Source organism: Physeter macrocephalus, chromosome 12, assembly GCF_002837175.3.
Source record: "Physeter macrocephalus isolate SW-GA chromosome 12, ASM283717v5, whole genome shotgun sequence".
NCBI classification, from domain to species: Eukaryota; Metazoa; Chordata; class Mammalia; order Artiodactyla; family Physeteridae; genus Physeter; species Physeter macrocephalus.
Window position 1 is genome coordinate 66,429,385 of NC_041225.1, and position 26,889 is coordinate 66,456,273.

General features: G+C 39.3%; 1 protein-coding gene and 1 pseudogene across 18 annotated transcripts in view; one reads left to right on the forward strand and one right to left on the reverse strand.

Annotated features, from left to right (window-relative positions):
- NRXN1 (neurexin 1) overlaps positions 1 to 26,889 on the reverse strand; it is a 1,147,673-nt gene that overhangs the window by 652,888 nt on the left and 467,896 nt on the right. The window lies entirely within an intron of this gene.
- Positions 22,429 to 22,855, forward strand: LOC102993980 (60S ribosomal protein L26-like; annotated as a pseudogene).

Below are 26,889 nucleotides of genomic sequence, written 5' to 3' on the forward strand. Positions count from 1 at the left end.
GCAACGGGAGAGGCCACAGCAGTGAGAGGCCCGCGTATCGCAAAAAAAAAAAAAAAAAAAAAAAAAAAATCAAAGTGTTTCCTGTAGCTTGGTCACCTTTGTGATTGGATCAGAGAGAGGTGTGTACTCTAGCACCATACTTCGTGTTAGGCAGTTGTAAATCTCCCTGTACTTGTTGAATAAATATCGATGGAGAGAACTATTGGTTACCTCATGAAAATAACGCAAGTGCTTTTCCTGGCAACTCTTCTAAATGAGGGCAGTAATGATAATGCTTTTAATTCTAATACACATCAGCAAGGGCATGGGGAGTAAGGGAGGTGAGGATGAAAGAAGTCGTTGGGACCTTCACTCATGAATTACAATGTTCAACTGGTTTTGACCAGGTTACAAGAAACCAGTTAGCAAATGAAGACTCTCTTCAAGAAGCAGCCCTAAGTTTAAACCTGAAATCAGGATGTCTACACTGGAGCAAAATTACATGTTTACTGATTTTAACTTTAGCTATAAATCCAAGGATCTATTCCTTAAAGAATCTAGTTGACACCAGGAAGCCTCTAAAGGAGATATTGTTTTAAATTATCACAATATAAAATGTTTCCCACAGTGATGATTAGAGGATTAGAAGCACAGCTGTAAGAGCTGATTGCTTCAAAAAGGTAAAATTATAAATGCCCATTTAGAAGATTAGGTTTACACAGGGAAGGAAACTCAATCAGTAAGTTTGAAGAATACTGTACTAAGTCTTGTGAAGGCCAACAAAGAAGTGGCTTTTACATTCTTAGATACAATGGAGAAAAACTTTGTTAGAGGGTAAGCCTGTGTGATTCTATCCTTCATAATCTTCATTTCTAATTGTCTCAGGGTATTTTTGTTTCGAGTAATTTCTCTTTCTTGTTGTCTCTTGATTCCCTCACCCACTAAAACTATGGCTGAACACATTTGAGAAACCTGTAGTTCTGTTCAGTTTTGAGTCTATATTTTGTTAAATTCCATAGTGAAATCATAAAGTATTTATTTTTTGTTTGTAAAAGCCACAATTTTTGAGAGGAAAAGTAAACATCTAAAAGCAGCAGTCCCCAACCTTTTTGGCACCAGGGACTGGTTCCGTGGAAGACAATTTTTCTATGGAGTGGAGGAGGCGGTAGGGACGGGGGTGCGGGGTGGCGGGAGGATAGTTCAGGCAGTAATGTGAGCGATGGGGAGCGATGGGGAACAGCAGATGAAGCTTCGCTCACTCGCCCGCCACTCACCTCCTGCCGTGCGGCGCAGTCCTAACAGGGCCACGGCCGGGGTGGGGGGTGGGTGGGACCCCTGTCTAAAAGGATTTGCACACTTTAACATTTCGGTACAGGGCGGGGAGGTGTCCAGGAACCACCACAGAGCAGCAAATTACAGGGGAAGTTCCCACCACACAGGAAGGAAAAAAACATTTAGATGCTTGCAGGAAGAGCTCAGAAAGAGGAAAAAAGAAAGGGAAAAGAAGGCAAATGGAGTGACCCTCCTCCCCCACCAGAACCGAACCTAAAGAAGATCGGACACCCAGATACATAAGACTGGAGAATTCAGAAACAACTAGTGCTGGTGTCACACTTCCCTGGGGGAAATGAAGACCTCTCAGAGAAACCTTGATTTTGTTAAGGTGCCCTGTCCATCAAGGCCTGAGAGTAGAGATGGTAACTGCAGAGGAGGATATCCGAGGGAAACCTCAAAGACTCCAGCAGGTTGCAGAGAATCTTGGATATAAAGGCAACACAAAATCCCAAGTCCAGAGGGTGTATGCCCACACAGTGCCCTAACCACTAGCCAGGGCCACTCATGTCTCAGTCCACAAAGGATGGCTAGAGACCAGGCTGAGGAAGGACACCTCAGGGAGTCCAGGGATGATTCCAAGGAAAGCCTTCAGAGCAGAAATCCCTCCCCAAGATCCTGGGGATGGAAAGAGAAATTTCCCCTTACTTAACAGGGAGAAAAAACTCTGATAGAGAATTTGAAATCTGAGTTGACTGAACATTTACTTGAAAGAAATACTTTTAAAAAAGAAGAAAATGAGTGATCTAAAATTGGAAAGTTTCTCTACCACCTGCCCTCAAACCACCATCACCAGGAATGGGAAATTAAGAACAAGATTAGTACCAGAAAAGTAAATAATTTTTCCCTGCATATCTTCTTTAAATTGCATAAACTTTTATATCCTTCCTACACCCAACTTACTGCAACAGCAAGGCTTTCTGTACAGTGAAAGCTTTCTGGCGCTTACAATGTGTGGTCAATACCAGACAGGTGATATATATGACGCTGTGGCAAATTCTGCTGCCAGAAACTGTTTCCAATGCACTCTGGGCAAAAGAACATACTAACTGTGTACTCTTTTCTTTTAAGGATCTTTCTTGTTTGGTCTGGCCTCTTCTGCTTGTTCAAACACACCTTTTAGTGTGTTCTTTCATAAAAAGAGGCTTATTTAGCTCATCTCTTATGAGGGTGATAGTGGTAATCTCATAGTTAATGATAATAGTAATAACCACCACTGATTAATGCCCAGTGTGTGCCAACCAGTGTGCATTGTAGCCATTAGGAGTACTACTGCATCAGTTCTCCAAGGTAGGTATTTTGTATACCTATCTTCAGATACAGCAATTGAAAATGAGAGAGTTTAAGTAACTTTCCCAAAGTCACACAGCTAGTAAAAGCTCATTTCATTACCTAACGTTAAATCCCAACACATGAGTTCTAACATGTGAATAAACCCTGACAACCTCTGAGGAACAAAGGGCTCTGTGAAAAGAAAAAAAAAAAAATAAAGCTAACTTTCTTTTTCTCTATTCAACGTTAATCTTCAGGATTATTCATTTTCTCAGTAGACAGAACCTATTGGGTACTGGAATGAGTTTTAAAGTATTGAGAACTTTCGGTTCTAGTTTCAGCTCTGCCATTAATTGTGTGAATTAGGGTAAGTGCCTTTTCAGTTTTCTCGTCTGATCAATAGGGATAACAGCTGTCTTATCTCCTTCACAGAATCATGAGTATTTCTACCCTTGTCTTAATTGATATAGAATTGGACAGTGTGCAGAAGTACTTTTCTGGTGAATCTAAAATATATTATTATATTCATCTAAAATTCATATCAGGTATGAGGATGACTGGGGAGACAATTTCAATATGTGGACTTTGTGTCAGGGGCCGGACAAGGTGCTGAAGACATAATGATAAAAAGATCCAGTCTCTGGGGACTTCCCTGGTGGTGCAGTGGTTAAGAATCCACCTGCCAATGCAGGGGACACAGGTTCGATCCCTGGTCTGGGAGGATCCCACATGCCGCAGAGCAACTAAGCCCGTGCGCCACAACTACTGAGCCTGCGCTCTAGAGCCTGCGAGCCACAACTAGTGAGCCTGCGTGCCACAACTACTGAAGCCTGAGCACCTAGAGCCCGTGCTCTGCAACAAAGAGAAGCCACCGCAATGAGAAGCCCACGCACCACAACGAAGAGTAGCCCTCACTAGCCACAACTGGAGAAAGCCCACGCGCAGCAATGAAGACCCAACGCAGCCAAAAGAATAAAAATAAAAATAAAAAGATCCAGTCTCTGGACTTGAGGAGCTCCCAGACTGATGGAAGGAGATGGGAACATACACAGCTGATTAGAATGTGACGAGACAGAAACAGACAGAAACAAAAATAATGTTATGAATCTAAAGTCAAACATATGGATCTCTGCCTAGGTCTCAGAAGAAGGACCTGGATGGGGAATGTTTCATCCACAGTTGTATGGTGGTGATAATTTTTGAATTTGATTGTGAGAAATATAAACATGTAGAAGGTATGTTTACATGTAGAGGCTCACAATTAAATGTGATTATATTTTTGAACATATTATCAGCAAGTAAAGATTAGGAATGAAACAGCTGCTTATTGGAGATGGAGCCACAAAAATATGTAAAACTGAGTAGTTTCAGAAAAGTGATGGAGAATTTAGGTTTCCTTGACAATTTGAGTTTCTCACTTGCATAATAAGAATAGCTACCATGTATTGGATCTTTTCTGTGTATCACAGGCATTGCACAAAGAACTCTACAGGGATAATTTCATTTTCTTCTGATAGCCTCATGTGGTAAGTAGTAATATCATCCCCATTTCACAGATAAAGAAACTGACAGAAAACTAAAGTGGTTTGGCCCAACCAAACCACAGTTACAGAGTTAGTAACCGGAAGGAAAAAACGATGTGGCTACACAACCCTTACTCTTAGTTCCTAACCTCCACATACTATACTGCACCCTGGGCTAGGACAATTTGTGAACTACAGAGAAAAAACAGTAAGTGCACACGGATGTAAAAGCTACTTCTGAAATCATGGGGAAGAAATAGCAGGGTAATTTTTCTCAACTGCACTTCTCTGCAACTACGCACATAAAAGATGGCTGGCCATTAAGCCACAGATCAAGCACAAGGATTACCTCTCCTAATAAACTCTTCTGGTATTTCCTGAAGGCAAGAAGATAACACCCACTGCTCTAACGAATCTAGCAACACTAGACTTGTATAAAATACAATATGATTGGCCCAGTAAGAAAGATTATATAGAGGGCACTGCCTCTTCAGTGAAGGAATAACTGTCATCAAGGGTTTTATGACAAGTGATTCCACAATCGAGTGACTTTTGCTATAAGCTACCCTGAAGCATTATATGTATAGATAATGGCATCATATAACAAACATGCCCTGTTGAAATTTCCTTTATTTGTGTTGTTGCATATGCAAAAACTACCTCCAGTGGTTTCTCCTAGTATGTGTACATAGCACTGGGCCTTATAAGGCCTTAATATACTGATAGAAGATTTGAGTCAATAAAGGAACACCAAGGAAGAAATGAGAAACCCTGTGCACGTAGAATGTCAGTAAAAGGAAGCAGTCCAAAATGCTATCTAACCAATAGAAAAAGAATAAACTGGTGGACACCTTACAAGTTCACTTAAATTGTCAAATGATTATAAGAGGATGTCTCTCAAAACTGCTTGAGATATTGGCTTTTGTCAAGAAAAACGATCTGATGTGAAATTTGGATATGCACCAAAAGCTCCAGTCTTCAAGGACTTTTCAATTTCCTCCAGTTTGTAAGTTTAGAAACTAAATGGTTCAGCATATCTCTAATAAAAAATCATCTCCCAAGGCTCCTTTTCTATGCAGGCAAAATCAAATTAACTTCAAACAGACGAGGTCAGATGCATACATAAAGGAAGTATCAAACTGTAACATCATCTTGCTCCAGCTCTCTCAGGTCTCCTAGTATCTACCCAGGAGAGAAATCCAAATATTAACATCACCCAAAAGCACTCTACAAAATCAAGCAAGAAGGGTGGTTTCCAAAAGGGAATGGCACAAAGTGAATTATCCTATTGTGCTGTTGAGCACATTGAGGAGGAGACTATAGCCCTCTGGACTTTTATTTAACATTTGCTGACAGCCAACAGGATTCTAGGTTCCTTTCACACCCCACAAATTGTGCAGCACCCTTGCCTTGATCGCTGGCAGCCACTGCATCAGGGGATCCTCGTGCTATGGCTTCTGCTCTGTACTCTCTGGACAATGGTCTGCTACGTGAGCACCACAGCCTCTCCCAGAGATAATGTATTGCACACATATGCTCTCAGAGAGTGCTCATTGGGATGGATTAGAGCAATACATCACCAAAACACTTTAGCTTATAAGATGTATTGCCACATGAGATAGAACCAGTTGCCAGAGACGTATTTTAAAGACTTAATTTCTAATGTTTTGTATTCAATGATGTCTACATTCCCTTTCTGGTGGTTTGGAAGATACATTTGAGAATTCTGTTACGGTCGATCTTTGAGATTCAGTGTTTTTCCCTATCATTAAAAGCATTCTGGGTACATATTGTATTTAATAGGAATACTCAGTAACTGAGCTTCCCTGAAGTGTGACGTGGAGTGAGTAAAGAGGTCTGTGTGCACAGCTGTACAATCAGCCCGAAATCCAGTCCCCAGCGTGAACCCTGGTGCCGGGCTGCATCTTCTCCAGAGGCCACTATATGGTCTAGCAATGGGCCCTGGGCAGGACACGTGGGAGCCAGGAGGAGATGCTTCCTAGAGGCAAAAAGCTCTGTGCAGGCACCTATTTTCTGGGTCCCAATACTGCATGCTCTTTAATGATAGGTTCTGCATGGCTATAGCTGTGTGGACCCGAGAATTCTTTTTTTTTTTTTAACATCTTTATTGGAGTATAATTGCTTTACAATGGTGTGTTAGTTTCTGCTGTAAAACAAAGTGAATCAGCTATACGTATACATACATCCCCATATCTCCTCCCTCCTGCGTCTCCCTCCCACCCTCCCTATCCCACCCCTCTAGGTGGTCACAAAGCACCGAGCTGATCCTTCCTGTGCTACGCAGCTGCTTCCCACTAGCTATCTATTTTACATCTGCGGACCAGAGAATTCTGTTCTCTCTTTTCACTGTCTAATTTTATTGACAAAAGAGTGGAATAACGTTTAGAAAACTAGCAATTTACAAATCCTAAAAATAGATATTAGACTTTATCATTTTTTTGTGGATTATCCAGAATATGTTGCTAGAGGCACATTCTATGAGGGCAGAGCCCACAGCTATTTTGCTTTTACCATTTTTTCCCTGTGCACAGTGGTTGTTCTGTAAAAAGTGCTCAATAAATATTTATTCAATGCATTAATAGCCATGCTTCCCTTTAACAGTAGAATTATTTCATCAGCAAATTTTGCTTTAGAGGCAAAGCATTACTTCCTTCAAATATAACTGCCCTCTGTCATAACCAAAAGTTAAATTGCATCTAAAAATGGTAAATAATGGCAGGTCTTTTTAAAGAAACGGTTCTAACCTATAGACCTTGCTTAAAGCCAGCACAGGAAAATAATCTTTATAAAACATGTGAAAAACAGAGAGGGAGAGAATGAGGGAAACAGAGAGGGGTGGGGGAGGGAGGAAGAAAAGGAGAGAATAAGAGGAAAAGAAAGAGGGAGAGAAAACAAGTTAATTATTAATAGGACTTACCAGTGCATTCTTCATATACATATTTTCAGAAGACTATTCTCTAAAGAGATATCCACCTACATAGAGTTTAAGCTGTGAGGGTGACTGAAAATTTATATATGGATTATAGAATTAGTGTTATTACTTTATAATCACATTTTGTATACTGCAGTTTTTAGTTACTTTAGTGACAAAATTCCTAGTATATTTCTTTCTTAGTCACAGACCTTATTGGCTATTTTTGACAGTGTCCTATATTCTGGGGTCTAATGCAAAAAAAAAAAAACCCAGAAAGCAAAAACACAGTCAAAAACACTTAGTAGCACTTTTTATATCTGCATTTCAAACTAAGACCAGTGCATTCCTGATTGCATTCCTGTTGAACCAAGTTTTTAATCTTCTTTTTTCTCTCCTTATATTGTGCATCTTAGGTCTACAGAATAGCTTTGGTTTTAAGCTACCTGAAGAAAAAAATTCTTACTTGTAACTTTCAATAGCCTCATTTTCACTAATTATCAGACACACACACACGCGCACTCACAGAGACATACACAAACCTTCAACATGCCTCCACATTTCCTTTATATATTCTATGTAAATAGATGCAGGTCTTGCATTGCAAACACTGAATGTGTTTGCATCCAGCTTGGTCAGGAACTGAATGACAGTAGCTCTCTTTTGAAAGCACTGCCAACTCCTCCTCCTAAAAGAAGGCTTTCCCAATGGCATTGTGGTCAGCAGCCATATTCTCACCCAGAATTTGTTTCTATATTACCATCATAGCAAGTGATAAACTACTACCTATTGGTTGTGAATATTCTGAACTATTATTACATTTCCTAATCTCAGCATTTTTTCACTTCCAAACCATTCTCAGTGTGATACTTCACATAGAGAAATCAATGAATAAATAATGCCAGCTGATGAAGAACTCTGAGAATGGTGTGGAGAAATAAGATATGAAATTCAAACTTGTTCATTTTTCTCTGTTACTAGCACAAGTGAAAGATTTGAGATCCCATATAAAATGTTGTTAATATCTGTGAATATAAAATAAGCCTCACCACTACAATAGATAATTATGAGCTTCACGTATACTCGCTGAAGATTTATCTAAAAATAGTTAACTGTTAAAAGTATTTAAGTGGACTTTTTAAGATTGATTTTGCTTTAACATTAGTGCCCAATAGCATTCCATATTTTGGTTCCTAATATCACATTATGCAAGGAGTTCCAGTTTTACCTTAACTAAACGTTTAGCTGAAGAACATTAATAATTAGTTTTATGGCTACCCATGGCTAGGCTGAATAGTATATAAAATACCAATTAATGAGACTATGCAGGGTATTATATCTACTGTTATAACTAAAGATTTGGAACAAATATAAGGAAAACTGCCATAGTATATATGGAATGGTAATAGTATCTGGCTGATATAATTTTTTATAGATGCCCAATAGTATGTCTTTCTGAAGGAAAAAACTAAATTGAAGGCACAGAAATACAGAATAGTTATACTTTATTGAGAAACCCAAGTTTTTAGGAGATGGGAGAGACTGTTAAAACAGTTACTAAACAATAAGCTTATCTACAGTGTGCAATAATGTGATCCAGTTACTTTTTTATTTGGGCATTTGTGCATTAGTAGGGATTAAGAAGTCTGGCCTGAGCTTCCTAAATCATATTTAAATGTAGATTAAAAGCTAGGAAAATTGAAATCTAAACTGAGCAAAAGAGAAATTATTTTTTCTTAACTTTTAAAAATCATTAAAGGCTAAAATTTGGTGCTACCCATCCCGTGACAAGTTCATAAAGCCTCATCATGAAGCCTCAGGATGACAAGTTCATGAAGAATATTAAAAAGAACACAGTGGCCCTGAACCTCTCCTATTCCAACATTGAATTCAATGTTCCAGATTTTTCTTCGGTTTTTCCTTCTTAGAGCTCTCCATTTCTCACAAATCACTTTTTAAATATTTGTTTACAGCAGGAGAATACTGTCCAGGGCTCAGGATATCAGTTCCAGAATGTCATACAGGAAGGGTTAGGCTCCACAATGTTTGAAAGGGGTTGCTTAGGAGACTTGTTTTGAAGCTGTATTTGCATAACAAGCTCATAACTTTAAATATAAAATTTGCTTTGAGATAGCGGCAGCTTCACATGTAGTTGTAAGAAAGTACAGAGAGATGCTACATACCTATTGTTCACTTTCTTATTGCTCACTACCACTAATAGTAGCATCTTGAAAAATTTTAGTACAATATCACGACCAGGATATTGACATTGATCCAACCCACCTATCTAATACAGGGATTTCCGACTCTTTTGTACTCATTTGCATGCGTGTATCTGTGGGTATGTGTGTACTTAGTTCCACTCAATTTTATCAAATGTGTAGGTTCGTGTATCCACCACAGTACTGTATTGTATGTTACAGTATACAAAAATAGCAAAATGTGTAACACATTTTTATTTACACTCCAGATACATATGAGAAGATGTAAATTGTTCAGAGCAAGGAATTACACTATAATTATTTTGTTTTGAGGTCACTAGAGAGGTGGCGATGACAATTTTAAGAAGGCTAAATCCACCCTCCCACTACTCACTCTCCCAGACTCGCTCTCACCACTGAGGGCATCTGGGCTTAGCCCTGGATTAGATAACATGAAACTATCACTTCTTTACCTCGAGCACTTGTGGCATTTTCAGATTTTCTTTTCCCTTAAGCTGAATTTCCCATTTTGACATGCTCCTTTACAGAGATCATTCAAGAAATTAATATTTTACTTAAGTCAAATGATCCTAATCTTAGTAACATAAACCCTACTCACCAAATTGTTGGTAGAGTGAAATGAGATGCCTAGTTTTGTATCAGCTTCTAATGCAGGCCAGCTGCCATGCAATTTACAGGGCTGTGAGGAAAACTGATTCTCAGCTAATGTCTTCAGAGACTAGGAAGTCTGGGAGGGGACTGATTTCATTTTATATTTTATGCTGCTAGGGTAGCACTGCTAAATAAGGAAAGCCTGTATTGGATTCCTAAAGAGACCACAAAGTCACAAAGAGTCATGATCTAATCTGGAGAGTGAGGGTGGGGGAAGTGAGCTGGGAGCTCCACGTATGATGAATATAACAAGATTCACCCAGGTTGCGCTACTGTCACCCAACTTTTCCACAGATGTGCATGCAATATGAAGGAGAAACTAGTAGGAAAATATGACTGGGTTAGTATAAATAATCCCACCACTGGAGACCCAGTGCAAATGTCAGGCACATCCTTGCCTGAGATCTGCATAGGAAAGATGGCAGTGTAGAAACTTTAGATAACTAGAGTTAGCATGAGATGGTTATATTTTCTGCTGGTGGGTTTTTAAGACAATGTTTTGATGTAAAAAGATGTTTTCCGCTCCAAGTCATTTGCTTTATATTCCCTCTTGCAATGCCCTTTTCCCAAGGGGTTTGAAAACAGATCTTATTCTTCTCTATATCCCCTGCAGATTTTAGGATACCTAATTGCATATAAAAATATTCAGTAAACACTTAGAGAATTAAATCATGCCTAACCTTCATATTCCCAGAAGAAAACTCATGTCCACATCTTGAAAGAATGAAAAAGGGCTTACAAAACAGACCTGAAAATTAATAATTCAGAGATGAAAGTTCCCCAAAGCATGGTACTGGATCTAATTTATAATTTTAGCTCTGTTGTTTATTCATAGTATCCAATCTTCCGCTAAATGCCTCATACCCACACCCATATACAAAGACAGTTAGAGGAATCCTGATTTTGATATGTTTAGAAAAAAAGAGCATTTAAAGATAATCATACATTAATTCAGCACATTGGTGTTAATTAGTTAATTATAGTCTAAAAATATAATTATTTTTAGTGGTTACTTGATTGACATAGGTAACAATATTATTTCCTCTAGAGATAAAATTGAGAGGAACGGTTTACAAGAAAATTCTAACTCACCAATGTCTCCAATAGACGCTGGAAGAGAAAGCTAAGAGGACCAAAAAATATGACAAGTGGAGGAAGGATGAAGACATACACTGGGCAAGAGGCTACCTAGAGCAGGAGGCAGCACATTCTGGATATCTGAAACTGGGGTTTCTCTCTCATTTGGGAGGGATCCTGGCTCAGTGGTACAGTGCTGTTCCTCCGTGGCTCATCTCCCTCTCATGATTATGTCCCTGAGCAGAAGGGCTTGTGTCTTGGGCTATATTCCCAGTTCCTACACTGTCTAGAGCACTGTTAAGACCAAATGCACCTGTTAGAATGGCTATTATCAAAAAAACAAGAAATAGCAAGTGTTGGTGAGGAGGTGGAGAAAAGGGAACTCTTGCACTGTTGGTGGGAATGTAAATTGGTACAGCCACTGTGGAGAACAGTATGGAGGTTTCTTAAAAAAGGAAGGAAGGAAGGAAGGAAGAAAGAAAGAAAGGAAGGGAGGAGGGAGGAAGGAAGGGAGAGAAAGGAGGAAAGAAAGAAGAAAGAAAGAAAGAAAGAGAAAGAAAGAGAAAGAAAGAAAGAGCAAGAAAGAAAGAGAAAGAAAGAAAGAAAGGGGGCGGAGGAAGGAAGGAAGGAAGGAAGGAGGGAAGGAAGGAAGGAAGGAAGGAAAGAAACTACCATATGATCTAGCAATTCCACTTCTGGGTATTTACCTGAAGAAAATGCAATCACTAACTCAAAAAGATGTATGCACCCCATGTTCCTTGCAGCATTATTTACAATAGCCAAGATATGGAAACAACTTAAGTAACTTAAGTGTCCATCAAAGGATGAATGGATAAAGAAATTGTGCCACACACACAGACACACACACACGGGAATATTATTCAACCATAAAAATGAAATTTTGCCATTTGCAAGAACATGGATGAACTTGGAGGGTATTATGCTAAGTGAAATAAGTCAGACAGAGAAAGACAAACACCATATGATCCCTCTTATATGCAGGATCTAATCAAACAAACAAACAAAAAATCAAGAAACAAAACCAAGCTCATAGATACAGAGAACAGATTGGTGGTTGCCAGAGGCAGGAAGTGGGTATGGAAGAAATGGGTGAAAAAATTTTTTTTAATCTTTCTTTTTTTTTTTTTTTTTAAGTGGAAAATGAGGGATGTTAGGGTACCAGAAATTGCATTAAAAGAAGATTCTGTCTGTACTGGATACTGAGTCCCCACTCTTGCCCTTGTCTCAGAGGCTGCCACTGGAAACAAGATGCTGGTCTTTCAGAACAAGTCCTAAACCTCCTGCCCCTCTGCATTGCTCACTCCAGATTCAAAGTTCTGAGCTGAAGCAACTGCTGGGCTGAGTGGCACCTTTGGGGACAGCTGGGACACATGGCTTCTCTCCATGTAGACTCAGGGTCTCTCCTTATGTGACCTCACCACATGGTCTCTTCCAGACCAAACTTTTTATGTAGTGGGTCAGGGCTCCCAAAAGTGCAAAAATTGAAGCTGCCAGACCTCCTTAAGGCTTAGACTTGGAAAGGCCCAATAGAATGCCTCAGAATGGAAAGGAATTCTATTGGTTAAATCAAGTCACTAGACCAGGCCAGAATAAATAAGGAGCTAAAAGAAAAAGAAAGAAAGATTAAAAAACTGAAAAATATTCTTACTTGGCCTACACTTTTCAGTTTAATGTAGCAGCATCTTTTATCTATGCATGCCAAATGCCTGATAATGACTAATCCAAATAATAATTAATACTCATATTACCACTCCCACTTTTATAAAGAGCTTATTCATCTCTCTTCAAATAATTTAAAGCCAAAAAAATTCAAATTGGCCAAATTTCACCTTCCCATAAGATATGTAGATGATAGAAAAGATAGATTTGTACCCCAGTGAAAGAAAACTAAGAGGTTTTATTTAAATATGTCTTCAACAGATAAGTATGTGCCGAACTCTTAAACAAGAGTTTTCTGTGACAATCTTTTTAGGTACAAAGGGAATCAAAAAGGAAAAACAGGTTTAAAGTGAAGTAGGAGATTTTGGAGGGATCACAGGAGAGGACATCATGGTTATGAGGAAAAGAAACTATTAGGAGTCTCTGGAGGTCTCTTGAGAATGCCAAGCACAGAGCAGGCAGCTGTTTGTCCTAGGCAATAAGATATCTAGCGAGAAATGGTAGAGCCAAACTAGGTTATATTTAAGAGCCCAGACAGGGTACTTATTTATCCAAAAACATACAGTTATTTAGAGGCAGACCCAAGATTATGAACTAGGTACTATAAACTAGGTACACTTTAGAACTTGGGCTAGGCCACGTTGGGCAATGACATCTTAAAAAAAAAAATGTTGCATACATAGTAAAATTTTACTCTGGTATACCATCACAGAAAGGTTATGGTTTTTCTGATTTCAGAAAGTCATAAATTAATAAGATACTGTTTGAGAACATACAAACCACCTGTTCACAATTATCAAATATTGTTAACATCCAGGAATTTTGTCTGATCTTCAAAATGTTTTCTTACCTACCGGGCTAAAGTATTCCTCAACATAAAATGCAGATTTGGCTTTAAATATTGATTTTATATGTGGCTAACAAAATTCTGACCCTAAAAATAGGGCATAAAAATAATTACTTAGCAGATGGAAGAAAAGACAAAATAGGATAAAACAAAGATGGCAAAAAGGAAACAGAGAAGAGAGAGGGAAAACCACTAGTAAAGCTAACACACAAATGTAGTCTAACTAGCTTCTCAGTTCTTAGTTAACCATACTTTGGGATCTGTCAAGAAAATGAATCAAAACATCTTATACCTTTGGCGTTGCGTTTATGTCTAAAACATTCATATAAGTACTTACCCAGAAACACCTCCAGTAGCTTCCAGTTTCCTGGCTTGAATCATATGGTTTTAAGTCGCCTACCAGTCCTCACAATGGCCAGCATAACCGATCCCACGTATCTTAATAACTTCATTGCCTGTTACTCACTTTCAAAAACCCTAGAGTCCAATCACAGTAAACTTTTTCCTCTCCAAGGAAGCTGTCATTTTGTATATATTATCTCCCTTCCTCCATTTCTTTCTTCTCTCCTTTCTCTCTGACCCACTTATTTATTCAGTGTTTGTCACCTCTCCCTTCTCCAACCTTTTAACCTGGTTAACCTATTCACCTTTCAAAACTCACTGGTATAAGGCCGAGAAGCCTTCCCTGACACCCCCCTCTGGATCTGCCATAGCACTAAGGGTTCACCCCATCAGAGGACTTACAATGGAGTACTGCAATAAACTCTTTACCTGCCTGTTTCCACAATGAACCCATGTTTACTGAGGTTAAAGACTAGGTCATGTTAACTCTTGTATCTTAGTGTCCCTAGCACAATACCTGGCATACAATGTTACTCACCAAATGTCCGAAGGCTAAGCAGCCAAACTTTATTGAGCACTTCCTATTCACCAAGTATTGTACTGAGGACATTAGACTTAAGGTTCACAAAATCTAGAAATTCCTTCTCCACAAGGTAAAATTTTATTTGAAGTTTAAGATCCAGAACAGATAACCCAGCCCTCATGATCTTCCAGTTGTCAAGGCTTAGTCACTCTCCTGGCACATGTAAAAAAGTAAGATAATGATACTTAAAATATTATATTAAAATTACTATAAGTATCTGTCCCACTGTATTTTGTGTGCTTTAGGTCTATGATTCCTACTCCTCACCTTCACCCCAAGTAAATAGTGATGAGCTGGACATTTGACTGGAGCACAGTAAATGTTTGTTGAATGAAACCATGGAATTGACAATATTCTAATTCTCCTTTTTTCTTTCTAAGTGTATGGAAAGAAAAAGTCTACCCAGTGAACTACCTTAATATGTCCTTGAAAGTGTCTGATTTAGAGATAACATCCCCATCAATCCCCATAGTTAATGGCCTCAAAGATCTGTTGCCCTAAGGAAGTTCTTTTACTTTTGTTCAACGCAAGCCAACAATTATCCTTTAAACTCAATATGCTAAAAATGGAGAACACCAAGTTTTTTGGGTGACCATATGTTCCTATATTTCTAGGTCAGTCTTGAGCAACTAGTCTCTTCCACGTACCCCATAAATACACTTGTACCCGTCAGCCCGTCTGTCCTGGTTTCCTTGGTTTGGAAAATGTGGTCACTGTGAATGTTCTATTTATTTCCTACCAACCACCCAACATTTATCTTTTATGTTTAACAATATTTAAATTATCTTAGCTCTTTTCTGAAAAAAGTAAGGAACACATGGACAGCTCTTGGCAGAGAAGATGAATATGATGAACTATTCTTATTTTGACATCAAATGACTTGGAAATGTGCTGGTGGTGGAACAAGGAAGATCAAGTTTCCCTCTGTTAACTGAAGGGTTTCCTCTGACCCAAGGATGAAAACCTAAATGAATGGGTGGTCTGGGCTTGGTAAGTAGATTGTCAGCATCAATACTGTCACTATAGCTTGATGTGTTGGGTCAATCACAGTATATCTACATGAATGTGAAAGAGAGTTCTTAATCTCAGCCCCACATATAAATGTAAAGGTCAGTGTGTCAAACACAAGTAATAAGTGAGGAATTTAGGATGTTCTTGAGTCTGGCATCAAGCCACAGGCTCTGTCACTTCAGTTTGGCACTGCATTCCTCACATTGGAATAGTGTTGCAAACTTTTAAAGGAAATAGAAAATTCAAAGGTCCCCAAGAATAAATCTACATACCTCACCCTCTTCCCCACAGATTCTGAGCATTCTGGTTTGAGAAATAGTGGAGTAGTTAAGTGCATGGGTTTTATCATTAGACTTGGATTCAAGTCCTCAGTGCCACTTAGTAACTGAATGGCTTTAAGCAAGTTAATTAAACTTGCTAAACATTGGTCTCTTCATGTGTAAAACTGGGATTTAAATAAAACAAACATTTTTTTAAAAACCTGCCCCTAAGTGAAATAAGCCAGTCAAAAAAAAAAAAAATACCATATGATTCCATATATGAGGTATCTAAAGTAGTCAAATACATAGAAACAGAAAGTAGAATGGTGGTTAACAGGCACTGGGGAGGGGGAAATGCAGAGTTGTTTAATGGATATAGAGTTACAGTTTTGCAAGATGAAAAAGTTCTAGAGATCTGGTGCACAACGATAAGAATATGCTTAACACTCTTGAACTGTACACTTATGTTATGGTTAAGATGGTAAATTTTATGTTTGTTTGTTTGTTTTTTTTAACCACAATTAACAACAACAACAATACCTGCCCTACAGGATTATAGTGAAAATTAAAATTTTATAGATAGATGCAAAGTACTTTTCTCAGTACCCAGTAGAGTCAGTGCTCTTTATAAAAGGGGGCTAGTTTTCTTTTTTCAGTGAAATCAAAATTATTAAAAGTATCAAAAGCTCACAGACATTCCTACTGACTCAGTGAATGATTTCCTTCTCAATCGGTGTGTTAGTCGGTTGTTGATGGGGCATCAGTAAAGAGAATCACTGAACTCATTCAGATGATTCATTCATGCTGCCAAATTTAGTGATGATTATGAGCCTTGTGTTTTAGTGAAGCATAAAGCAGTAACCTGAGGAAGCACCAGTCTCCTAAGAGAAGTCATTCAGTTATACGTGGTAGCATCCCTTCAGGCACTCTGGTAGGCAGTGACAATTCCTAAACACCTCTGAGAGCAGAGCCACACAGATTTTCTTTCTGCTGGAGAAAACAGGCTGGTGACATATACGTTACCGGACAAGAAGTCAAAGTCCTTCTCAAACTGACCCTGACCCTTACCCCTGGGATCCACCTCCTCTTACTTACTTTGCTCCAGCCCCACTGGCCTTTTGGCTATTTCTGGAACCCCCCAGATCTGCTCATCCCTCAGAGTGTTTGCACTTGCTCTCTGTCTGCCCAGAATGATCTCCCTCAATGTGGCCACAGGCTCACTCCCTCACCTTCTTCGGGTTTTTGTTCCCATGTCACCTTGTCAGTGTAGAACTCTGTGACCATCTTATATGAAATTGCTACCCTCTTCTTCTCCTGGCCCAGGGACATTGATTTTTCTCAAAAACACATACTATCCACAGATGAATTATATATTTTTAAAATTTGTTTAGTGTCTAGGTCCTTACAGTACAGTCAGTATAAGCTCCATAATGGTAAAAAAAAAAAAAAAAAGCCCTTTTGTTCACTACTGTATTCCAACCTAGAATAGTGTCTGGTACATAGTATGAACATATTCAAAATTTTTGGATTGAATGAATGAATATATTGGTCAAAGCCTTATGCAATACGAGTTAATAATAGCTTAACCAAAAGAGTTCTCCTCACAAAGGAAATATCTAAGAAATCTTACTTAACAGCCCCATAGCATGCCTCTACTAAAAGTCAGTTTGCTTTAACCTCAAATTCTTTTCCATTCCAGTGAAAGTGAGAGTGTGTATATCTGTTTTGCTACCCTTTCACTAATCAGAAGGGTCTGGGACACACAGAAGCGAATGTCCCAACAGTTATTGAAAACGATTTGGGAATTTAGAGGTATAGGTAGATATGTAATAAAATGTTTTCAATAATGTATTATTATTTTATTTTAATATATATTTATTTTAATATAAATCACCTGTTATTGTAACTACCTTTATGAAAATACACATTGGGTTCTTGGCTTATGCTAGATAAATCAAATATTCATGAATATCATTATTATACTTGCATGTGGTACCAACATATTGCTTCTGTTCTGTATTAGGAGAAAGAACTTCCAAAAAGAGAGAGTAGCTAGAAAGAATTTACAACAGGGAGGTGTGCAAGCTGGGTTCCAATGCCAGATTTGTCTTCATCCAGATCCCTGACCTCAGGCGAGACACCATTTCTCCATATCTGGCTGTATAGACTGTGTTTTCCTATAAAAACCTTCTTAACTTCTCTGAGCCTCAAGTGTCTCACTAGAGAAATGAACAAAAAAATCCTTATTGCACCTATTTCACAAAGTTGCCCTGTAATTTTGAAAATTGGGACTCATACCCCTGGTGATGTGGTGGATGCTGTTAGGTGGTTCAAAAACTGTATTTAATTTCCAGGTTATATTTATTTGGATGTGTACTTGGAAGGAAAAAGTATAACTAGCATATTAAAGTTGTAATTTTATAGATAATATTACTTTAAGATGAGATTAATTTCAAAAGTAAATTAAGTTTAAATGGAAAATATTAAGTAAGTGATAATATAGGTAATACATAAATATGGTACAATTATGAATGTGGTAGATAAAACTGAGGTTTGGGAAAGTCTTGTGAGAATCAGTTGTGAAAATATGTGAATGTTCTTTTCAAAGTTAACAGTGTCAACCATGGTAAGATAGTATTAAATGAATGTAAATGAAATAAAGTATTATAATGATTATTCTGGTAGAGTTATCTTTTCTTTTTCTCTTTTTTTTTTTTTTGAGTGCCTACTATGTTCTTGGCACTCAGTAAAGATGAGGCATTCTACCTGTAAGAAAAATCCCTACAAACAAACCTGCTGGAAGCTGGGGCATATCACAGTAAGCTGTTTCCCCACATCACACATCCAGACCATAAATCCAGTTCTGCTGATGGTAGACCATGCTCTAGCAGAGTTACAACTTCAGAAATGACATCCAGAATTCAATAGGCATTTTTTGAAAACCAAAAGGCAAACCTTATAAGTGAGGAAGCCGCTCTTTCACATGTTCCTCATGTCCCACTATGCAGTATTGTGAAAAAATAGAAATAGAGCCTTATTGATCAATGCTGAATAATAAAAAATAGCATTGCTAAACTCAAATAATAACTGTGATATTGGGTCTTTCACAAAAAGGACTCAAAGAATCTGTACCTCATAAAACCATATATATTTTTTTTTTTTTTTTTTTTTTTTTTTTTTGTGGTATGCGGGCCTCCCTCTGCTGCGGCCCCTCCCGCTGCGGGGCACAGGCTCCGGACGCGCAGGCCCAGCGGCCACGGCCCACGGGCCCAGCCGCTCCGCGGCACGTGGGATCCTCCCAGACCAGGGCGCGAACCCGGCTCCCCTGCAACGGCAGGCGGACGCGCAACCACTGCGCCACCTGGGAAGCCCCAAAACCATATATTTTAATGGAAGTGTGTAGAATGAGTATAATCCATATAAAAATGTGAGCATGTAGGAGATGTATGACCCTGGGGTGCTTGCCATCTGCCTTGCTCCCCTTTACATATTCCTTACCATACTATGTACCATGGTTCAGACACCATATCTCCATTCTAGCATGTTCTCAGCTACTTACTGGTTTTTCTGCATTCACTTATTTTCTCAGATTAATCAGAAATTCATCCCATCTGTTCTGAAAATAGACAGGTGCCTAACTACTGCTGGTTCTCTAGGCATATGTCTTTCTCACCCATTAGATTGTAAACTCCAAGGGAAGTCAGAAACCATTTTGCTTTATACCCTGTCACATCCAACAGTACCTGGAATATAGCGGATTCTTCACAAATGTGAATGAATGGATACTCTAGTGAATAGATATATTTATGCAGCACCTGTTACATGCTAATTACTATGTAAGCTTCATTGCTGCTCAAGTATTGAATATAATAAAATAAATTTTAAAACTTTAAAGGCCCTTGTAAATGTGGAGTGTTTCCAAAGCATTTTAAATTAATTTTTAAAATAAGTTATTCCCATGTAGTTTTAAATCAGAACCGTTAGCTAAATTCTCAATTGGAGATTTTATCAAGATTGTATTTACTATTCACAAAGATAGAATTTTACAGTGCTATGGTTACAAAATGTGCTTGTACAATACATGCACTGTTTCATATAGCTCCATGAAATGCTGGTTCTTTATAACATTGCCTGTGAACTACTTTCTGTGATGTCGTTGTATCTATGAAACAATCCAGAGTATTCTGTTAGTATACATAGCTTTTCCCATGATCTGAACACTTTTACATCCCTAATCCATGAGAACATGGGACATTATATGGCATTCTCCTGGACAACTGGCATTAGCCCACTATACTCTAAATATTCTGATTTCCTGTCCTGAATCGAGGGTGTTCTGTACCAAGCATGGTTTCTTCCATAGAGGTCTCTGTTTTTGGTGAACAGTCTTGACGTAATGGCTGACAAAATATGTACAAAGGCTAGTGATCAATGCGCTGACAAGAAGCAAAGAAAGGGTTCACGGCGTTTTAGGGGTTCATCCAACAATCTGGTGGGGAGATAGTATAGAGGCAGCACTTTGAGCACAGAGACTGAAGATGTTCAACATTTTATCCCCAGCGCTAAGCTTGATTTCTTGTCTAAAGTCACCACATAATAAATGTTTGATGAATGGATAAAGGGAAAAAATAGCTACATAAGGTAGGAAGGGCTATTCAGTATAAAGAGTCTGAAGTCCTCTCTTTTTATAAACAGGACAGTCAAGGAAAGCTCTACCATATATATATATATGTTTGACTCAGATCTTTAAGGAAAGACAGATTATGATCTACAGAAAGGGGAAAGTAGGACAAATGATGACAGTGACATAAGAAATGTAGGTCTGGGGAAGTTCTGGGTTATCTAATTTTAATTATCACGATGCCTGTGATTTCCTTGCTCCTTGATGTTTCTCTGAATCTTTTTCCAGTTCCTTTCCTTGCTATTATGATTCTTTCCTGCATTCAGGGCTCTTCCCAAGGGGGCTGACGTCAGCGATGTCTCCATGCTGTGCTGGGGAGGAGCGAGTCTGCTAGGTGGGAGACAGCATCTTTCTCATCCCTCAGCAGATGCCCCAAAGTTGAGCCTGGAAGCATGCCCCAGTTTGCCTGTTAAACACGAGTCAAGTACCCTTCAGCAAAGATTCAGGCTTGGCTTCCTTCCCTTGGCTATTAAGCTGCATTCCCACAGAATTACAACATGTCTGAGGTTTCTAAAACCCTTTGTGTGTATCTCAGTTATTGTGCTGGATCCAACTTCTGACCTTGGTTAAGCAGGCCTCAAATCCTTTCCAACCCTGCCCCTGAAGGTCCAAGAACACATAATAAAGGAGGGGATAACAATAACATCTATAGCTTAGTGACCACTTATTATGGATCACTCACTGTGCTAAACTTTTTGAATGCAGCATCTCCTTAACATAAGCCCTGCCTGGTAGCTACAACAATTACTCCTATTACCTCTATTTCACAGATGAAATAAAGAAACTCATTCAAGTTACACAATCACTAACTATTAAAGCCAGATTTGAGACTCCGGCAGTCAATTTCCAGAGTTTTCAAGGGCAAGGGCAAATGACACTAGAAACACATAAACAGGCCTAAAAAGGCAGCATGTAAACTGCCACCTGCCTACAGTGTACACACCCCAGAAGAAAGAAGGTGGTGGGTCATCTTCTTCATGCACTTGGGTAGCAAGTACGTGAGCCCAGAGAGCCTCTGTGAGATGTAACAGACATTCTAACAATGACAGCACAGGAGGGTTTTCCGAGTTTGTGGTGTCAACAGAATCGGGAGAGGTGACTTGGGAAACAGAGCTTGCTCTCGGTTCAGGGCGCAAAGAGCAAGATGACTTCCAGGACTCCTCCAGGTTTTCTCGTTAACCAGGATAGAGAGGGCCACAGGTTTCAGAGCACAGACTGTCCACCTCTAAAGACCGTGTAATCTGTTGTGTAAAGCTTGACCCTTTGGATGCTTTTTTTTTTTTTTTTAAAACAGGAACCTAGTTCAGTGGAAAGGATGCTCATAGCGAGAAATGTGTGTGTGGTGTGTACACGATCACAGAGGAATTTAGAGAAAGAAGTCAAAAAAAATGTCATCTAAGTGCAGAGGACAAAATTGCACCAAAACACCAGCATCAGGAAGCTTGCCATGAAGATGGGGAAACAGAGCAGGTTCCTGGGGCACATTACCTAGGAGGGCATCCCATCCCAGCCAAATGGGCCAAAATCAGTGTAGTGATCAGGAGCTGCCAGTCTTAAAAAGCCCCTGGCCTGGGCCAAATAGAGCACACTGTTTTCCTCTTCCTCTCCCTCAATGCCCTGCCCCCAGTCATTTCAAAATGAAATTATCTAAGATCAGATTGTTTGTGCTGTTTATTTGAACAGAGCCATGGGTTTTTGATCAAGTGTTACTTCTTCTGAGTCTTATAAACTAAAGCATGATTAGGTGAGTATTTGCTATGAGAGATAACTAAGGGGATCCATTTTATGTGAATGCACAAAAGATATGTAGAGAATATTTTCTTCATCCCAATCAGCCCAGCTCTACCTCAGTTCTTCCACACCGACAAATGGATTGGACATGAACCCATGGGGCCTACGTCACCTGGTATCAATGGAAACTTGTATATATATATACTTAAGGAACATGGACTTTACAAGTATATACATTTCTCCCATAGCTTCTCTATTATACAAACTATGCAGTATAAAAAATAAAGGAAGTGCCAGCGGCCAAAATGAAATTCAATCCCTTTGTGATTTCTGACTGAGGCAAGAACCGTAAAAGGCATGTCAATGCACTTCCCACATTCGCAGGAAGGTTATGTCTTCTCCTCTTTCCAAAGTGCTGAGGCAGAAGGCCAAGTTCCATTCATGCCCATCCGAAAGGATGGAGTTCAATTTGTGTGAGGGTGCTACAAAGGGCAGCAAATTAGCAAAGTAGTCCAGGCTTCCAGAAAGAACTATGTCACCTACACTGAGCGAGAGCAGCGGGAGAAGGCTAATGGCACAGCTGAGTGCGCACACATTCACCCCATTAAGGTGGTTATCGCGAAACTGGACGAAGACCAAAAGAAGATCCTTGAGCCTGAAGCCAAATCTTGCCAAGTAGGACAGGAAAAGGGCAAATATAAGGGAGAAACAATTGAGAAGATGCAGAAATAATCTTATATACAATTTTCATTAAAAACTGTTACAATGAAAAAAATTTTTAAATTAAAAATATAGTAAGACATTCAACTTTTGCCTTTAATACTATCCATTTTTAAAACCAGGACTCATAAAATAAGATTTAGACAGTAGAAAGGAAAACGATTTATGAATCAAACAGACCCAAATATAGCATCATATTTTTGGAGTAGATCTGATCACTATGGTTGGTGGTTCTAACAGAATAGATTTTGTGTATTAATTATACAATGTAATTTTATTTGTTGTTTGCAAAGGGGCAAGTAGCCAGAATTCCCTTGACTTCTTTAGTAACATCTACATGTTTTGGCCATGTTTTACAGATTATAGAAATGTTTTATGTGGCAAGTGATAGTTGTTCTTATATCCAATACATCTATGATGTTGAAAACATGCTGTTGGATGGCACATATTAGAAACCTTAAAGAAAAATAGATATTATCATACACTTGAAGTTGTATGACAACAATACCCTTGGCATCCAGCCTATGAAACCTATGAGAAGATATTTTTAAAAAGGTGAAAATTGTGAAAAGGAAACTAATAAATAGTGACACATTCCTTTAAAATTAGCAATCTGGGACAATAATATAATTGTTATGCATCACAGCTAAAAATATTTCCAAACTGATAAAGTATACTTGAACTTATAAAAGTATGTTTAAAATTCCTTAGTTTTGTATTTCATATTTGATAACAAGGTAGATCAGGACATATGGTCTTATCTATGTAAACTGAAACTTTATTCATATGTCCATAAATTTCCTTGACCTAAAAGAAATCAAAATACACATTAGAACTATCTGGCAACCTTCAACACCTGTAAGCATCAGTGCGGGTGGGCCATAGAGGGAACCATTTGCTCCAGTTCATGAAACATGGAGAAAGACCTTCTGACAACTGTATTAGACATGGTAGTGTGTGTTATGCTAAAAGAGAATCATTAAGCCAAAAAATAAAGCCTTCCAAGACAGAGCAAGGACTGGAGAAAATGGGTTGAGGAATGTCTCTTCTTTTTTTTTTTGCGGTACGCGGGCCTCTCACCGCTGGGCCCCCTCCCATTGCAGAGCACAGGCTCCGGATGCGCAGGCTCAGCGGCCATGGCTCACGGGCCCAGCCGCTCCGCGGCATGCGGGATCCTCCCGGACCGGGGCACGAACCCGCGTCCCCTGCATCGACAGGCGGACTCTCAACCACTGTGCCACCAGGGAAGCCCGAGGAATGTCTCTTCTTAAAGACCCACGGGAATGGTATAAATGGGCTGCGTGCTACTTAATCATTGAAGCAATTATTTATGTTTATGTTTTGGTCCTTGATTCCATTCAGTCTAGCACCACCTGAATCCTAAAAAAGGGTGCTAAACTTGGGGGGTTCTCGTTTTCCCTTCTCTCCGTCTTTCACCATAGGGTCCTCATCTCCCTTCTTCCTTCCGTCCTGCCTCAACATTAGAGAAGACTCTCATACTGTTTAGGGCTGACCCCTCTGTGATGCTCTATACCAATTCATTTGCTCATTTATTCAGCCAACCTGTATTTTGTGCCTATGTCCAAGCCACTCTCCAAGCACTAGGAGGGATACTCTAACGAGTAAGAGAAGACCTCTGCTTAGAAGGAACCAAGAGAAACAATAATGAAGCATCCAATTTGGGTCCAATTTGCAAATCCAGGTTGTAAATTCTGGTATGCTGGGGAGATTGAGCATGGGGTGTATATTTTTATGAGGTTGTAGTGGGCATCTTGAATAAAATATAAAGAGGGCTTTGGAAATGATGGTGAGACCCTAGTGCGCTGAGTTTAAGACATTCAACCAAGAAAAAGGAACATTTTCTTAGACTGTGATCTGATTTGACAGAAAATACGTTCTGAGTTTTGAAAGCAGGAAAGAATATGGTCTCTAATTAATTGTTTTGAGATATAAGAGATGCTTTGAAGGTTACTCAATTGTTCTCTGTACTATTTTCTCTCTCTTGCTCTCTTTTTTTTTTTTTGTAGGGAGTGGGGCATATTCCAAATTCTTTGACTATGATTTATGTGCCAGAGTAAGAAAAGAGGTGCACCTCGCCCTGCTCCTCACCCCCACCCCTGTTCCAAGTGAGGGACGCAACTTAGCAAGGGTGTCAGGGTCAGCATTTGAGACTATGAGTGTGAATAGTTTTCCCTGGCAGACAAATGTAAGATTAATGGAAGCAGATCAAAGAATAGCACCCATGGTGGTCCCAGGAAGATTGGAAAGGCTGTCTCAGAGAATGCACATCACTTGGAATTCTGCCATAGGGAGGGAAGAGTTGAGGGGTAGGCATCCAAGCTATTTTTTCAAGTGAGGGCTTAGAGTCCAGCATCATTTTAATGTCCATCGCTGTTATTAACTGCATTTCTTAATAGTTCCCCTCCAGCCTGCTATGGCATAAAATGAGGCCCAAGAACTGAAACAATGCAAAAATAAATAAAGGCTATAAAGTAAGAATAAACAACATGCTATAGAAGCTTTATCTTTCCAGCATTTTCAATTTCTCTCTCCTAAAGTCCCCCTAAAACTCCATTAATGGTTTCCTATAAGAAAACTAACTTTCAAAAGCATCTGTATTCCCAGCTAGATTAGAACTGATTTTCACATTTGTTTTGATTTCATAGTTATGATCAGGAGTTAGAAATTTCCCTTCAGCATTAGACTTCTTCCATCAATAGTCCAAATAATCTATCTCTCCTTCTGATCATTGCCAACTTTCCTCAAAAAAAAAAAAAAAAAGACTTCTTCTATCTCTTCTTCTATCTCTTCACTATCCATATTTTCCTTAACCTCTTGCTATCTGAGTTCTTGGGACCATTCCTCTTTCAGAGTTGCCTCTATCACCTTTTCTCAGATCTTTGTCCTTTCTCAGATCTCCCATGTCTTTTATAATAATTGTTACTGCTTTTCATAATATATGCCATACTATTTAAAATGCTTCTGTTTTGGGGAGCATCCCCTCTTTGTTCTTCTAGGTTGATATACGCCATTTTAAATTATCAAAATAACCCCTTGTTATCCTCTCTCATTATACAAAAAACTCACATACAAAGATGTTCTACAAATCGTCAATAATGCTGGACCCAGGATTGGAGTGCAGCTTTGGCTAACTCTAGATCCTGAACTATCTCCACTCTTCCATTGTGCCTGCACTGGAATGCTGTGTAGTTCACAACAATTTCATCGCCACTACTGGAAGAAATGGCTCGGCCAGGTCAAACTTACAAAGAGAAAGATTTGTATCTGGCCAAACAGATAATGAACTTTGCCGGTTCTCCCTGGGAGGAGGGACCCATCTGCCCATCTGGTTCAGAAGCCTTCAGGGGCCCCACCCTACACAGGACGTTGCAGTAGGGATTCCCCTAGTCTGTCTGGAAGAAGGGTCCTGTTGGCTTGCTCCTCAGGTCTTGAAGAGGCCTCTGGAAAAAAATTCCTAGCACTTGATTAGAAATAAGCAAAGTCAGATGGTGGAGCCTGTCTTGGGAGGGTCATGGTTCTGTCCTAGGCTTGATCTGGGTCTTTGTCCTAGTTGCCTCAAATGAGAATAATCCTCTAGCCACATCACAATCCCTTAAAACTTTGACTGATGTCTCAGCAGGCTTGGTGTCTCTGATATGCTGTAGCAGCCCAAGTATCTACTTTCAAGCATCTACCTCTTCCTCCCCAGCCATAAGGCCCCCTATCAAGCTGTCCCCTCCTGTGGTCTTACCTGTCATTAGGTTTCTGCCGTAGACTCTGGGGTACATCCCTTCCCTTCCCTTCTGACCTCTTCCCTGTCTTCTCTCCCTGCCCTTATTTCTTAACATAGGTACTTCTCAAGGTTCAGGGGTTCCATTCTCTTCCTGCCTCTCTTCTAGTTACCTTCTCCGATGGGCATGTACGTTCCCAAATCTTCTATACCTCCTCTGTGTGAATGGCTCCTAATCTTTCTCTTGGCATCTGTCCTGCGTTCCATAGCAGCAGAGGAATCTCTCTGCAGGTTTTTTAGGCACAAAATAGATTTT